The sequence below is a fragment of the Periplaneta americana genome, chromosome 4 (assembly GCF_040183065.1).
Source record: "Periplaneta americana isolate PAMFEO1 chromosome 4, P.americana_PAMFEO1_priV1, whole genome shotgun sequence".
NCBI lineage: Eukaryota > Metazoa > Arthropoda > Insecta > Blattodea > Blattidae > Periplaneta > Periplaneta americana.
This window is the reverse complement of record NC_091120.1, coordinates 177,613,554-177,630,247: the sequence shown is the minus strand read 5'-3', so window position 1 is coordinate 177,630,247 and position 16,694 is coordinate 177,613,554. Positions and strand designations below refer to the sequence as shown.

At 34.1% G+C, this 16,694-nt stretch overlaps 1 protein-coding gene across 4 annotated transcripts in view; it reads left to right on the top strand.

Moving 5' to 3' along the window:
• The window catches only part of LOC138698483 (uncharacterized), an 883,962-nt gene that overhangs the window by 567,791 nt on the left and 299,477 nt on the right, over positions 1-16,694 (top strand). The gene's annotated exons all lie outside the window — the stretch shown is intronic.

Below are 16,694 nucleotides of genomic sequence, written 5' to 3'. Positions count from 1 at the left end.
TGTTCCAATTTATGTAACATCATCGCATATCAAACCCAAAGACCTTGTATAGTAATATATACAAGGTCTTTGATCAAACTGCCTTCCGTATGGAGTAATAAAATTCGTGTTTTAATTATCTATAACAGAGATGGCTTCATTGTGTAGCAACATGTCTCGCTGTGAATACATAAGCATTGCTATGCAATTATTCATTTAATTAATGTATTAATCAGGTTACTGTAATTATATTATAAAATTGTAAATTAAACTATGATTTCAGCAGATAATGCAAATGTATTTATGATATAATAATAAGAGAAAAGTGCAGTACATGTAATTAACATTGTTAAACCTGTATTTCGTTTTTCGCAATTGGCATTACTGAATAATAACATCGAATTTCTTTATTGCAGTAATCGATATTCATCTATTTCAACTTCACAATGCCTGAATAGGTTAAGTATTCGTAAATATACAATCGATCTCCGGAATCAAAGAAGCCTCATTCTTGACCCCACTATCCGTTTTAATAAGGATGATCAACAAGCCAATAACGTTAACGATGAAAAGAAGTCTATTTACAACCCATGTATTCCTCACTTCAGTGAGAGATACAAAATGAATATTAATACATGGGAAGTGAAAGGACTTCTTTTTGGCGCCAGGGGAACTTCATTTAAGTTAACCAAAACCATTCTCCTTTCTCTTAAATTTTCTAATGAGGACATTAACAAAATTTGTCTAATGATATTGAGAGATTCATTATCCATTTTACACAATCACTTGTGTAATACTATGTAATTTCTTTTACTTCATTTCATTACTTTTCAATGTATTTTCATCTCATGTTTCTCCGAAATCAAATTGTACTTTGTTTTTAAATTTATCATTGTTCCGTATTCTCTCCGCAATCATATTGTATTTTTAATTTAACCTCTGTTTTGTATTATAGATCCTAGTGGTCAGCCGTAGATTTCGGCCAGATGTCCCAAATTGTGGAATTTGTGTGTAACATTTTGTGATCGAATTTTAGGGATATATTATTTAAATTTTTATTTTATTCACGAAATAGTCCTAACAAATGTCATGAGAGGTCTGAGATTTCCCAGATAAATCTACTCGCTTCGCTCGTGGATTTATCGGCAAATCTCAGACCTCTCGTGACATTACTACAGATAAAATCGCTAGTATCTGTCACAGCGATTTTTACGGAGCTGTTATAGTTCGGAGCTGTGACGGAAAAACGCTGTCTCACTCCTCCTGTAATTTAATGTCTTTAAATTTTGGTTGGCAGTGTACTAACATGTTTTGAAATATAAAACATCCTGGTCCGTTTACAGACCCGTCGTTAACAACAAGCTCATGAATCATGTGTAAAACAGTTAGCTAATCTCACACGAACTGCACGACATTACGTGGGAATTAAGAACGATAACAATGCTAAAGCACGGCTTGGAATTCCATTTCATGCGTTCGTTGTGTGATATACGTAAAACTCATGTAGCGATGGAATCCGGAACGATTAATTAATTAATTAAATGAGGAACACTAGTACTAATTTTTCCGTACGTTTTATGTTAAGAATCCTGTCTTTTTCCCGGCAGATTGATAGATGTCTATCTCTAGTATCGACTGAACGTTTGTCATTTGTTCTTTGATTGTTCTGTATTGTGATTTTATGATTTGTTGACTATGTAAGATTTTTAAGTAGTAACGAATGATAGCAATTAAAATAATTGTATGAGGAGACTTTGAACAAAACGCTCAGACACGTGAAATCTATACTAATAATAAATCTGTAGCCAAAATTTTTCTGGTAATTTTCGATTTTCCAAAAATAATTGGTCCTAACATATATAATTAACCACCCTGAAACCGAAAATCGCATTTTTGAAATTTTTGTTTGTATGTCTGTCTGTATGTTTGTTACCTTTTCACGCGATAATGGCTGAACCGATTTATATGAAAATTGGAATATACATTAAGTTCGTTGTAACTTAGATTTTAGGCTATATGGCATTCAAAATACATTATTTAAAGGGGGGTTATAATGGGGCCTGAATTAAATAAATCGAAATATCTCGCTTATTATTGATTTTTGTGACAAATATTACATAACAAAAGTTTCTTTAAAAATGATTTTCGATAAGTTTTATTCTTTACAAAAGTTTGATAGGACTGATATTTAATGAAATAAATGAGTTTTAAAATTAAAATAACGCCATCTAAGACGGTGCAATGAATTAAGAACAAATGACTTCGTCTATAAGGGGCCTTGGACAACAACAATCGAAACAGGGGCCTTGGACATCAACAATCGAAAGCTATTAAACATAGCCTACAGAGAATGTTTCTGTGTTTGTATGAAGTAATATCAGAAGCTAAATTAACCGATTTGTATAATTAATTATTATTATTTCACCATTGGAAAGTGTAGTTTCTCAAGATGGACATACTGCTCTAATGTTATTACAGTAACGTCTGAGTAAATCGAGGACAGGTAAGATTAAAATAGCTTCTTATGCACAGAAAATTTGATAGGCTATTTTGTACATTCGTTTTCTGTATTTCTTAAAATAATATTTATGTACACTCATTTCAATCTCAGAGAATTAACGAACAACGAGAGTGTATTGATTTAGTATGCAGTAATAGTACGTTAGCTTAGCAATCCATTATTTTATAATTCAAATTTTAACTATGCTCAATTGAATCGTGTTAAAATACATAAAATATATATGCAATAAATGCAATGCAAAAAAAAATTGGGTAATGAGCGAAGCGGATTATCTTGCGCTGTTGTAAAAGTTGTTCCCTGGATCAAACGTCCTATTTTAATTATGTAATTACTTTATATTTATTTCTGACAGGTGCAGCGGAGCGCACGGGTACGGCTAGTCTTATAATAATTTTTTTAGAAGGGAATATTTTTATGGAAATAGGATATGCGCTAATTACATGTTGCAATAATCAGACTTCAGATTTATCTATACCGGTACTATATTAATAATAATAATAATAATAATAATAATAATAATATTATTATTATTATTATTATTATTATTATTATTATCGTACCTATTTTTAAGAAGGGGGGACAAGACTAACTGTACCAGCTTTCGAGTAATATCACTTTTGTTGACGTCGTACAAAATTTTGTCGAACATTCTTTTGAGAAGATTAACTCCATATGTAGATGAAATTATTGGGGATCATCAGTGTGGTTTTAGGCGTAATAGATCTACTATTGATCAGATTTTTTTCTATTCGACAGATATTGGAGAAAAAATGGGAGTATAAGGGTACAGTACATCAGTTATTCATAGATTTCAAAAAGGTGTATGACTCGGATAAGAGAGAAGTTTTATATAATATACTTATTGAATTTGGTATTCCCGAAAAACTATTTCGATTAATTAAAATGTGTCTTAGTGAAACTTACAGCAGAGTCCGTATAGGCCAGTTTCTATCTGATGCTTTTCCAATTCACTGCGGGCTAAAGCAGGAAGATGCATTGTCACCTCTACTTTTTAACTTCGCTCTAGAATATGCCATTAGGAAATTTCAGGATAACAGAAAGGGTTTGGAATTGAACGGGTTACATCAGCTTCTTGTCCATGCGGATGACGTGAATATGTTAGGAGAAAATCCACCAACGATTAGGGAAAACGCGGAAATTCTACTTGAAGCAAGTAAAGCGATCGGTTTGGAAGTGAATCCCGAAAAGACAAAGTATGTGATTATGTCTCGTGGCCAGAATATTGTACGAAATAGAAACATAAAAATTGGAGATTTATTCTTGGAAGAAGTGGAAAAATTCAAATATCTTGGAGCAACAATAACAAATATAAGTGACACTCGGGAGGAAATTAAACGCAGAATAAATATGGAAAATGCCTGTTATTATTCGGTCGAGAAGCTTTTGTCATTTAGTCTGCTGTCAAAAAGTCTTAATGTTAGAATTTATAAAACAGTTATATTACCGGTTGTTCTGTATGGTTGTGAAACTTGGAGTCTCACTTTGAGAGAGGAACAGAGATTAAGGGTGCTGGAGAATAAGGTTCTTAGGAAAATATTTAGGGCTAAAAGGGATGAAGTTACAGGAGAATGGAGAAAGATAACGCAAAACTGCATATATTGTATTATTCACCTGATATAATAATCCAGACGTTTGAGATGGGCAGGGCATGTAGCACGTATGGACGAATCCAGAAATGGATATAGAGTGTTAGTTGGGAGGCCGGAGGGAAAAAGTCCTTTGGGGAGGCCGAGACTTAGATGGGAGGATAATATTAACCCCTTCAGACCTGAATTTATATTAAACAAAATTAAAAAAAAAAAAAAACCGGTCACATAATCATTTTGGAGTTCCAAAATTTCCAAATCAAGTCTTCACAGGACATCAAAATTTTGGGGACAATTTTGACTCCTGGGGCCCCAAAATTTTAAATTTTATTTTTAATTCAGATATAGAAATGTTTAAAAAATAATACTCTCCATTTCTATCACATTGAATTTTTCAAAATATTTAAAAGTATCGGCGACATTCCAAAAAACGAAAAAAAGGAACAATGTACACTATAATGTACATCAGGCCTGAAGGGGTTAAAATGCATTTGAAGGAGGTGGGATATGATGATAGAGACTGGATTAATCTTGCGCAAGATAGGGATCGATGATGGGCTTATGTTAAGGCGATAATGAACCTCCAGGTTCCTTAAAAGTTATTTGTAAGTAAGTACTATAAATTACCAAAAAAAAAATTACCGTTTTCAATTTACTTACTATTCTTTATGAAATTTTGTTCATTTAGAGAAAATAGGAGACATGTCAACAATTTTTTATTTTCTATATGTTACGTTTACTAAAAAAAATTCACTCCTTGTGGGACAAGTATATCTCGCCAAGTGTAAAGTAATAATATGAAAAACAAGAGGTTAAAGTAAGTAGAATTCAGTATGTGAAGTTTTTTTTTTGTGTGTTTTTCTCACCTTTGCATGACTAAACATTTCATACAAGATGAGAGGATGCGAAGGCATTTCTTTCCCCTTCTACTTGCCCTGAGTCCATCAGTGACAGACTGGTAGCTGTTACCTCTTATATCCTCACCCCCCCAAGCTGTACACACTAGCAAATAAAATATTAAATAAAGTACATGAGTGGATATAAAATACAGTGACACAGATGTTTGACAATTACATGTTAAAGTATATTTTAGTGTCGTTCTTACAATATTTGCAACTAATAATTAATTAAATTAAGGAATGTTAGTTTGTATTATGAAGTCAGGGGGAGCGACACAGTGCAGATTGGCCCAGTGTGTATGCTGTAGAGCAGGGATGTCGAACAGCGCTCTCGAGCTGTGAACTGAAGAGCCTTCACTCCTCCCTTACCGTGCAACGGTTCAATACAGGTAGCAGGCAGACCTGGCGAATGATCGTAAACAAAAGCGAAACTGCTAATGCGACGGCTGGTACTTAGATAATTTTTATACATCTTACTAATTTTTAGGAGCTCATTTTAGATTTGCACTTGAAAACTTTGATGAACAAAGAATGTAGGTCTACATGAGGCTGGATGGATGGATGGATGGATGGATGGATGGATGGATGGATGGATGGATGGATGGATGGATGGATGGATGGATGGATGGATGGATGGATGATGATGATGATGATGATGATATCGTTTTGTCTACTGGATCATTCATGAATGTTTTTCGTTAGTGGCAGAAATAAATGATCATAATAATGTTGCTAATTCATATTTAAAATATCAACTTTATGTGTAGGCCTATGTATTGTAGCAGTGCAAGTTCAAAAACGTAAACTGTTTTGATGTATAAAATTAATTAATCTTACTATGATTTCAAATTTATTCATAGTTTTTGTTACATATTCAAAAATATCTTCTCCTCGAGTTCGATCCTTTAGTAAAATGACATCTACAAGATCTTCATGAACATTGAAATCTGAATCGACGTCCCTTATGAATATAGCTAGCTGCGCCGTATCTTTGCGGTCGGTACTTTCATCAAGAGCTAGTGCATAACAAGTAAAAGTTTTCATTCTTGCTATCAGTTGTCCCTCCAAGTTATCTCTCATTTCTGACATACGCTCAGCAACAATATTACGGGACAAACTTAGATATTTAAAAACATTCCAGACATACTTTTTTGGCTTTTCACGAGCGGAACCGGATAATTTTTCTGCTCCATAAGCTTCAGCATGCATTGAATTAAAATGCCTTTTAATATCATTATGGCTTATGTATCAAAGTTTCTTTCTATATATTAAGCAATGCGCCTTTCCGCCTTTTAAGATAAATAAATGTTTATCTATCCGTTCACTATTGAAACATCGCTCCATATCCATACCAGCCGCCAGAGTTGATAAGCACACTGCGTACAGAACACTGCTGCAGTAAGGGTAGACTGACCTCATCGCTCCAGCTCAGGTAGTAAGCAATACCTAATCGTTTCACAGCTTGAGAGCGCTGTTCGACATCTCTGCTGTAGAGTACCAACTAGCGGTGGAGAAAACATTTATCTTCTATTGTCAGTAACTTTTTAATATGCCAGTTAATATAAACAGCAACAAAATTCAATATAAATGCTTAGAATGGACTTTCGAAATATAGAGTATCGGTAAACACTTTCAGAAATAAAATTTGTCACTATGTAGAAAGTTAATTAGTCGAACGTTTGTGAGGTGGACTGTAGCATCTTCCCCTTCACTGTTGGTAGGGAGTGTGAATAGAGGGAGAGCCTATCAACCACACTGAAATGGGGTTTAGTCCCATTTTAGACCTCAGTGCTTCAATTTCTGTTCCGCCAAATCCTTTCATTTTTTGTAATAATGCAGGTCGAATATGGATGTTAAAATTAAAAAGATGTCAGTAGAACTGCTTATAAGCAGATAGCGTAGTCAGTTTCTGGAATATTGTGGACGGAATAGGCCTGTAAAGGCGTGAACCTGCTGTTTATTAATATTGTTTTTAACACTTCGCCACTAATTGTTTTTGCCTTAATTAAGTGCTCAGTGTGTTTGTCCAGAGAAGCTGGACGGGTTACTTTCCTGCCATGCAAACTGTGAAAGTCTAAATACAAGTTTGTCATAGTTATCGGTGAACGAAGAGTTTATTACAGCGCAGTGGTCACAACAAGGCGCGGGGACATATCAAAGCGGGTTTGGCTGCCATTTAGCGCGTGGGTGTCGCTACAAGCTGCATATCCCCGACCACACCACTTTTACTGTATTTGACAAGTGCTATTTTATGGGAAGGGCCGCATACACGTCAGGAGCAAGAGGCGCGGGTGGGAGGGGAGAGCAAATGGTGTGAGGGTGTGAACTGGATTACCTTTGTCCAGGCAGAGAACACAACGCCTTTGAAACCGAGACATCCGCTGAAAAGTCGAACATAGAACTTTGAAATCAAAAAGAGATGATGGGCTTCTGGTGTTACTGATTCTGTTGATGTTGAATAATTTCGAGGGAAAAATTGTTCCGGAGCCGGGTATCGAACCCGGGACCTTTGGTTTAACGTACCAACGCTCTACCACTGAGCTACTCGGGAACTCTAACCGACAACGATCCAATTTTTCCCTCTATATCCACAGACCTCAAAGTGGGCTGACAACCGTCAAGCAACCAACTTCGAGTGCACACTAACTCCGTGTGACTTAAATTGTGGTTGATGTTATTTCCGATGGAGATAGTTTGGAGTGGAACTTATAAATCCAACCTTTATCCGTTAATTTTACTACAGAAAAAAGTATTAAAAATTTGTTTAAAAAAGCAGAAAGATTACCCAACTGAATAGTTGTTTAAGGGGAGAGGATGGTATTTTTTGGTGAAAAATGAGTAAATTTTCAAAAAAACAAAATTTTCTTTAAAATACCCTTTGATATGTGGGGAATGCATAGCATAACATTTTGTGGCTATTTGTGCCCTTATCGGATGTTGAGTCGCCGTTTTTAAACTTCCTGCGTTATGGATTTTTAAATCACTCGCCCACTTTTATGTTGTTTCCAGTGAATTAGATTTTCAAAAAAAAAAAAAAAAAATTCTTTAAAATACTGTGCTCTTTGATATGTGTGGAATGCATTGCATAACATTTTGTGGGTATTTGTGCCCTTATCGGATGTTGAGACGTCATTTTTAAACTTCCTGCGCTATGGATTTTTTAATCATCCGCCCTCTTCTATCGGTTTCCAGTAACTTCATTTTTTTTTTTTGCTACATTGCCAGACAAAAATGGATATAATTTCTGAACTACTAAAGACACATGCATGAAATTTAGAACACACATTCTTTAGTCTATTAGGAAACGTTTCTCTGTAACAGAATTTTCTTAATTGATTTCACTTTTAAAAATATGTCCGTTTGTTTGCAAGAAAGGAAATCAGAAAATTGTTATTAAATTTAATTGTTTATTTTACAAACGTAGGGACTAATATCAAAATTCTGTTACAGACAGTTTGTAGAACATGCTTTTGCAAATACATTGCAAAAAACTGTTTGAATCTATCTTTAAAAACGGTTTAGATATATCGATTTTAGTACAGTCTTGCATTGGGTATATTTTTTTTCAAATTTGGGCCCCCAAATAATTTTTTTTTTCAAAATATTTATATTTGGTTGAGTTGCTACAGCTATGAGCTCTCTACATACAAAGAATTAATATTTTACACCAAATAGGAACAAGTTTTAAAAAATAACATCCTCTCCCCTTAAACATTTCAAAATTTTCAACTTCAAACAAAGGTATTATTTTATTTTACTACAATATTTTCATAGAAATTTTAAAACTTTGAAAGGTATATACATAAATATAGAACTAAAAATATGAACTCTCTGCGTTTGTCTGAACCAAAATGTAAAACCAATACAGCTTTTTATCATAGCATGGGTCAAGGTCCCAGATTATTAAACAAATTTTATTCCGATAATATTTCAACAACGAATCCTCTCCAAATTAATAATAAAAAAATTGTATTGGATTTATAGTTTGGGTTTAAACATATTAAACACTATTTAATCTGTATTCACTCTTAATTTTAATTTTATTATTGTCTGTATTGGAATCCCCTCCTGAGCACGAGTCTTACTCATTCAGGAGTGGGCTAGTTTATCTTTCATTGTATTTATTAACTTGTTTTCATTTCAAACTTACTAGCAATAAAAAAAATAAGTATTTTCTATACTTCAAATTATATCAGCTTTGGAATAAGATGGGGAAATGGAAGGGACGTAGAAACCCCCGCCCATGTCGTTTTCGTTAACACTACCTTATAAATAAACTCAGAGTAAAGACTCTTGGATCACTGGTGGATTTTAGGTGAACAGCAAGAGCCGAAAGTTCGTAAAAGCCTGATACAATCCGTCACTGACTTACTGTCCGCTAGTACCGCACCAAAACATAACTGTCTCAGTCTAAGAAGGTGGATTTAGGGGTGATCTGCAATGACTCAATGGAGTTAATAGCGCACAGGCCGGAATTGTACAATACGGTGTGGAGTTGTTTGTGAAAAAAGCTGCTGTCAATTTCCTTTCTTCAGTGAATGTGTACTTTATCTTCCTACTTTCGTCAGCTTTAGTGGGGTTCATGTAAGATCATTTCCTAAAACTCTAATATGGCCGTCTTTTTAATGTTACCAACTGTTGTCAGATATCACTAAAAGAGGTAAAATCACAATTCTGCGTACTATCAAAATAGTAATATTTATTTATTTATTTATTTAATGCATTTTCTGTGGTCTGGCAACACGAAATTTATTTATTTGTTTATAAATTAATTAATTAATTAATTTATTTATTTCATGCATTTCTATTGTCTGGTAACATGAAATTCATCGCTTTGGCTATACACTTTACAGTTCATGAGTCTTACTCTAATATTTTCGTTAAATATTCGCACCAATATGATAATTTATCTGCCCGTCAAATTGTAAGGAACTACGCCCAACGAGAATGGTCTGTTTCAAGTGTAGAACCATTGATTAGCAAGATACGGACATGATATCTCTCCTGAGAGATTATTGCGTGAAAGATCTCATTTCTCAGATTCTGTGATGGTTTCCGCTAAAGTTTCAAACGAGATCTTAGTCCTATGGACTATTTTGTATGGAGTCAACTACAAAAAGCAGTTTACTACAAAACAAGAATTCGTAATATTGAACATTTAAGACAACGCCTTCTTGAATGTTGGGACCGGCTTGATCAAAGACAGATATCCAATGCTAATGGTCAATGGAGAATATATATAGACTTTTCTGAAAATTTACACAAAATGAATTGCAAAAAAAAAAAAAAAAAAAAAATGGAGAAGACGCCTACAAATGGTTGTGCGGAAAAATGGCGGTCACATAGGGCATCATTTTAAATTTTGATTATTTGAAAGATCATTAATTATTATTAATTTTATCAACATTCAGTTTCTGCATTTTGAAGTAATAAATTGTCTTCAAAAACCACATTTTTCGCATCATTGTGTATTGACCTCCGTAATATTTTAATTGAGCCTCAAAAAACACTGTAAAAAGTCTGCTCATCTTTAAAGTCTACTCTTTCCAACAGTGTATTCATTGTAAATTAATGTTATGTATTTCCAATTTTGTGTCGTTTTTTTACTCATTATGTAACATACATACATACATACATACATACATACATACTTATATGCATACAGTCCACTCCTGTGAAGTAACGGTTAGCGCGTCTGGCCTCGAAACCAGATGGACTGGGTTCGATTCCCGGTCGGGGCAATTTACCTGGTTGAGGTTTTTTTCGGAGTTTTCCCTCAGCCCAATATGAGCAAATCTGGGTAACTTTGGGTAACTTTCGGTGTTGCACCCCGGACTCATGTCACCGGTATTATCGCCTTCATCTTATTCAGACGCTAAATGACCAAAGCTGTTGATAAAGTATCGTAAAATAACCTACTAAAATAAAACATACATACATACATACATACATACATACATACATACATACATACATACATACATACATACACACACTTTTATATTCACTCAGTTTTCTGCCAAGGGCAGTCTTTCACTGCAAACCCAGCATTATCCAATCTTTCCTATTTTCTGCCTTCCTCTTCGTCTCCTCATATGATCCATGTATCTTAATGTCATCTATCATCTGATATCTTTTTATGCCCCGAACTTTTCTCTCGTTCACCATTCCTTCCAGTGCATCCTTAAGTAGGCAGTTTCTTCTCTGTCAGTGATCCAACCAATTTATTTTCTCTAATATGTTTTCGCGGGATATCAGCCGAGTTAAGATTTTGGAATGCTCCAAGCTTTCGACTGCTATCTCTGCAGCCATCTTCAGGGAAGTGATGTCCGAACAGAAAGTCGAAAGTTTATATAGATGTTAGGCTGTCTCAGGTGAAACGGGATTGGTTGACGGATCGGCCAATCCGGGGCCGGGAATTGTCATCGCTCGTAAGCTCCGCCCCTCCCGGGATTCCTGCGTGAAGTTTGGCGGGCGGCGAGCCCTGTTCCGCCGGTTGGAATCGGTTGCCGTCCTCGGTCCGTGATCTTCATGACCTTGATTGTAAGAGGCCTGAGTTGGTCTAAGGCCGGTGTCCATGCCTGACTGAGCTGGAGTCCACTGTCTCTGTTAAAGTTGAGAGAGAAAAACAACTTTAACAGAGACAGTGGACTCCAGCTCAGTCAGGCATGGACACCGGCCTTAGACCAACTCAGGCCTCTTACAATCAAGGTCATGAAGATCACGGACCGAGGACGGCAACCGATTCCAACCGGCGGAACAGGGCTCGCCGCCCGCCAAACTTCACGCAGGAATCCCGGGAGGGGCGGAGCTTACGAGCGATGACAATTCCCGGCCCCGGATTGGCCGATCCGTCAACCAATCCCGTTTCACCTGAGACAGCCTAACATCTATATAAACTTTCGACTTTCTGTTCGGACATCACTTCCCTGAAGATGGCTGCAGAGATAGCAGTCGAAAGCTTGGAGCATTCCAAAATCTTAACTCGGCTGATATCCCGCGAAAACATATTAGCGAACCAACGCCGAGAAAGCCTCAAATCATACAAATTTATTTTCTCTTCCTGATTAGTTTCAACATTACTCATTCTTCACTCAGTTTTTCTAGCACAAATTCATTTCTTATTCTGTCTGCCCATTCTTCTCCATATCCATACTTCCAATGCTTTTATTTGTTTCTCTTCATTTGGTCGTAATGTCCAAGTTTCTGCCCCGTACAAAGCCACACTCCACACAAAACACTTCACTAGTCTCTTCCTTAGTTCTTTTTCCAGAAGTCTGCAGAATATGCTCCGTTCTATTATAATAATTATAAGCTTTCTTTGCTATTTCTATCCTCCTTTTGACTTCCTGGCAGCAACTCAGACTTTTATATGTAGGATGAGAAGGTTATCTTGACCGCCCGGTCACAAAACGGGACTTTAACTTTCAAACTTCTCATAATTATTTAATCTGAAGCAAATGTTCTTTGTCTTTTATGGGATTCGAACCTGTAATCATAGTTTAATAATTCTCTAATTCCTCATGGTTTTCGATCAACTGTACAATACAGATAGTGGAACTCCATGAAGGCTACCGACCTCAAGTAGTCGAATATACAGTTTGACATGGAAACGGTGTTTGGTTTAGAACTTATCGAAGGAACTCAGTAACAACCCAAGCATGTCTTATTGAATAACAAATAAGATGCTTGAAAGGAACGTACTTCCTTTTCATTCTTCAACTTCTTGACCTCAAACTGTCTTTAACCTGAAACTTGAGCCAGTAAATAGCTTCAGGATGCCGGATTTGTTGCCTACATAATGTCATCATTACTTTGTAACTTACATTACTTACTATTTAAACGACGTGTTTGATAGATGAAATTTTGTTAAAGGCACTTCGTTGTAAGACTGACACGACAAACATAGAAGTCAATCTTCTATCATGTTGGAAATTGACTATATTGTGTAGGCTAAACTAATAAATTATTTTTCTGTGTACACGCAAATGGAGCGGAAGAATTTACGTCTGGGTGGAAATGCAATCGAGGGTCCAAAGATAGTAACGACTTAAAAGCAAATATAAAATAAAACTGAATGAAAGCTAACACTTTATAGAAGATGAAGCCAAGACCTGACTTAAGTTACACCCTCTTATATAGCCGAATCTGACGCAAACATAATTCGTCCAAAGTAGTAACTTCCCTTAGAAATATATCCTGATTGTTGAGAGTAATTATTTTCGGTAGAGATTTATTCTGATCCTTCAAAGGAATAACTACTGTTGGAAATATATTTAGATTATTCAAAGTAACAATAACTATTACAAAGATATTCTGATTTTTCAGTGAAATAATTAACATTAGAAATATATTCTGATTTTCTGAGTAATGATTACCATTCGAATTATATTGTGATTGTTCAGAATAATTATCGCCGTTAGAAACATATCCAAATTGTTCAGAGTAATTATTGCCGTTAGAATTAGACTTTATTGTGATTGTTCAGAATAATTATCGCCGTTAGAAACATCCAAATTGTTCAGAGTAATTATTGCCGTTAAAATTAGACTTTATCGTGATTGTTCAGAATAATTATCACCGCTAGAAACATATCCAAATTGTTCAGAGTAATTATTGCCGTTAGAAACATATCCAACTTGTTCAGAGTAATTATTGCTGTTAGAATTAGACTTTATTGTGATTTTTCAGAATAATTATCGCCATTAGAAACATATTCAAATTGTTCAGAGTAATTATTGCCGTTAGAAACATATCCAAATTGTTCAGAGTAATTATTGCCGTTAGAATTAGACTTTATTGTGATTGTTCAGAATAATAATTATCGCCGTTAGAAACGTATCCAAATTGTTCAGAGTAATTATTGCCGTTAGAATTAGACTTTATTGTGATTTTTCAGAATAATTATCGCCGTTAGAAACATATTCAAATTGTTGAGAGTAATTATTGCCGTTGGAAACATATCCAAATTGTTCAGAGTAATTATTGCCGTTAGAATTAGACTTTATTGTGATTGTTCAGAATAATAATTATCGCCGTTAGAAACGTATCCAAATTGTTCAGAGTAATTATTGCCGTTAGAATTAGACTTTATTGTGATTTTTCAGAATAATTATCGCCATTAGAAACATATTCAAATTGTTCAGAGTAGTTATTGCCGTTAGGATTAGACTTTATTGTGATTATTCAGAATAATTATCGCCATTAGAAACATATTCAAATTGTTCAGAGTAATTATTGCCGTTAGGATTAGACTTTATTGTGATTATTCAGAATAATTATCGCCATTAGAAACATATTCAAATTGTTCAGAGTAATTATTGCCGTTAGCATTAGACTTTATTGTGATTATTCAGAATAATTATCGCCATTAGAAACATATTCAAATTGTTCAGAGTAATTATTGCCGTTAGGATTAGACTTTATTGTGATTATTCAGAATAATTATCGCCATTAGAAACATATTAAAATTGTTCAGAGTAATTATTGCCGTTAGAATTAGACTTTATTATGATTTGTCAGAATAATTATCGCCATTAGAAACATATTCAAATTGTTCAGAGTAATTATTGCCGTTAGGATTAGACTTTATTGTGGTTATTTAGAATAATTATCGCCATTAGAAACATATCCAAATTGTTCAGAATAATTATCGCCGTTAGAAACATATCCAAATTATTCAGAGTAATTATTGCCGTTAGGATTAGACTTTATTGTGATCGTTCAGAATAAGTATCGCCATTAGAAACATATCCAAATTGTTCAGAATAATTATCGCCGTTAGAAACATATCCAAATTGTTCAGAATAATTATCGCCGTTAGAGATTTATCCAAATTGTTCAGAGTAATTATTGCCGTTGGAATTAGACTTCATTGTGATTGTTCAGAATAATTATCGCCGTTAGAGATTTATCCAAATTGTTCAGAGTAATTATTGCCGTTAGAATTAGACTTCATTGTGATTGTTCAGAATAATTATCGCCGTTAGAGATTTATCCAAATTGTTCAGAGTAATTATTGCCGTTAGAATTAGACTTTATTGTGATTTTTCGGAATAATTGAAGCGTCGGCTTGAACAACGTTATAAGTTACATTTAGTAAAATTTACAGGAGCTGCAAAAATGTGTACACGTACACGTTGTTCTTATGAGGGTAGCAAACTTTTGAGTGGACAAATTTCACGTACTGCATTGATGCACAGTTGCAAGCCAAAGAGTATAGCAAGGTAACATGACATACAACATTATTACACGGAAACACGCCGAATGAAAATTTTGTAACTTACTACGTTGTTCCAGCCGACGCTTCAATTATCGCTATTATGAACTATCCTAAATGTTCACAATAATTATTCTCATCAGAGTTATATTGTGATTGTTCAGAATAATTATCGCCGTTATAAATATATGCTAAATGTTCGAAGTAATTACCATTAGAATATTGTATTGTGATTGTTCAGAATAATTATCGCCGTTATAAATATATGCTAAATGTTCGAAGTAATTACCATTAGAATATTGTATTGTGATTGTTCAGAATAATTATCGCCGTTATAAATATATGCTAAATGTTCGGAGTAATTACCATTAGAATATTGTATCGCGATTGTGCAGAATAATTATCGCCTTTATAAATATATGCTAAATGTTCGAAGTAATTACCATTAGAATATTGTATTGTGATTGTGCAGAATAATTATCGCCTTTATAAATATATGCTAAATGTTCGAAGTAATTACCATTAGAATATTGTATTTGATTGTTCAGAATAATTATCGCCGTTATAAATATATGCTAAATGTTCGGAGTAATTACCATTAGAATATTGTATCGCGATTGTGCAGAATAATTATCGCCTTTATAAATATATGCTAAATGTTCGAAGTAATTACCATTAGAATATTGTATTTGATTGTTCAGAATAATTATCGCCGTTATAAATATATGCTAAATGTTCGAAGTAATTACCATTAGAATATTGTATTTGATTGTTCAGAATAATTATCGCCGTTATAAATATATGCTAAATGTTCGAAGTAATTACCATTAGAATATTGTATTTGATTGTTCAGAATAATTATCGCCGTTATAAATATATGCTAAATGTTCGAAGTAATTACCATTAGAATATTGTATTTGATTGTTCAGAATAATTATCGCCGTTATAAATATATGCTAAATGTTCGGAGTAATTACCATTAGAATATTGTATTGTGTTTGTTCAGAATAATTATCGTCGTTAGAAGCATATCTTAATAATTGTTCCGATAGGATGTTAGGAATATGTTCTCATTGTTCAGAGTAATTATTGTCGTTAGAAATAATGTATATTTTTATTGTTCAGAGTTTCTGAGATAATTTTCCTTAAATATTAATAAAATGAACAGTAGACTACTAAAATAAGGTATACCCTACCACAGCCTCTTAAAATGAATTTAAACGAAATCATTTCCGACTTCAATAAATTGACTGTACCCTTTTCTTTGATGCCCTTTGTTACGTCAATTTAGTGCACATTATATTTTATCCTTGTATTTTTAATGAAATATGCTTCAACTGATAAGAAATATGGTCGCAAGACCTATATATTAGTAGAAATAATTTGGTTGATTTAGTTGGTGATGTAGCAGAGATTAGAATACTTCTGTTCTGTGTATATATCTTTTGTAAATAAACTAATCTTGATGC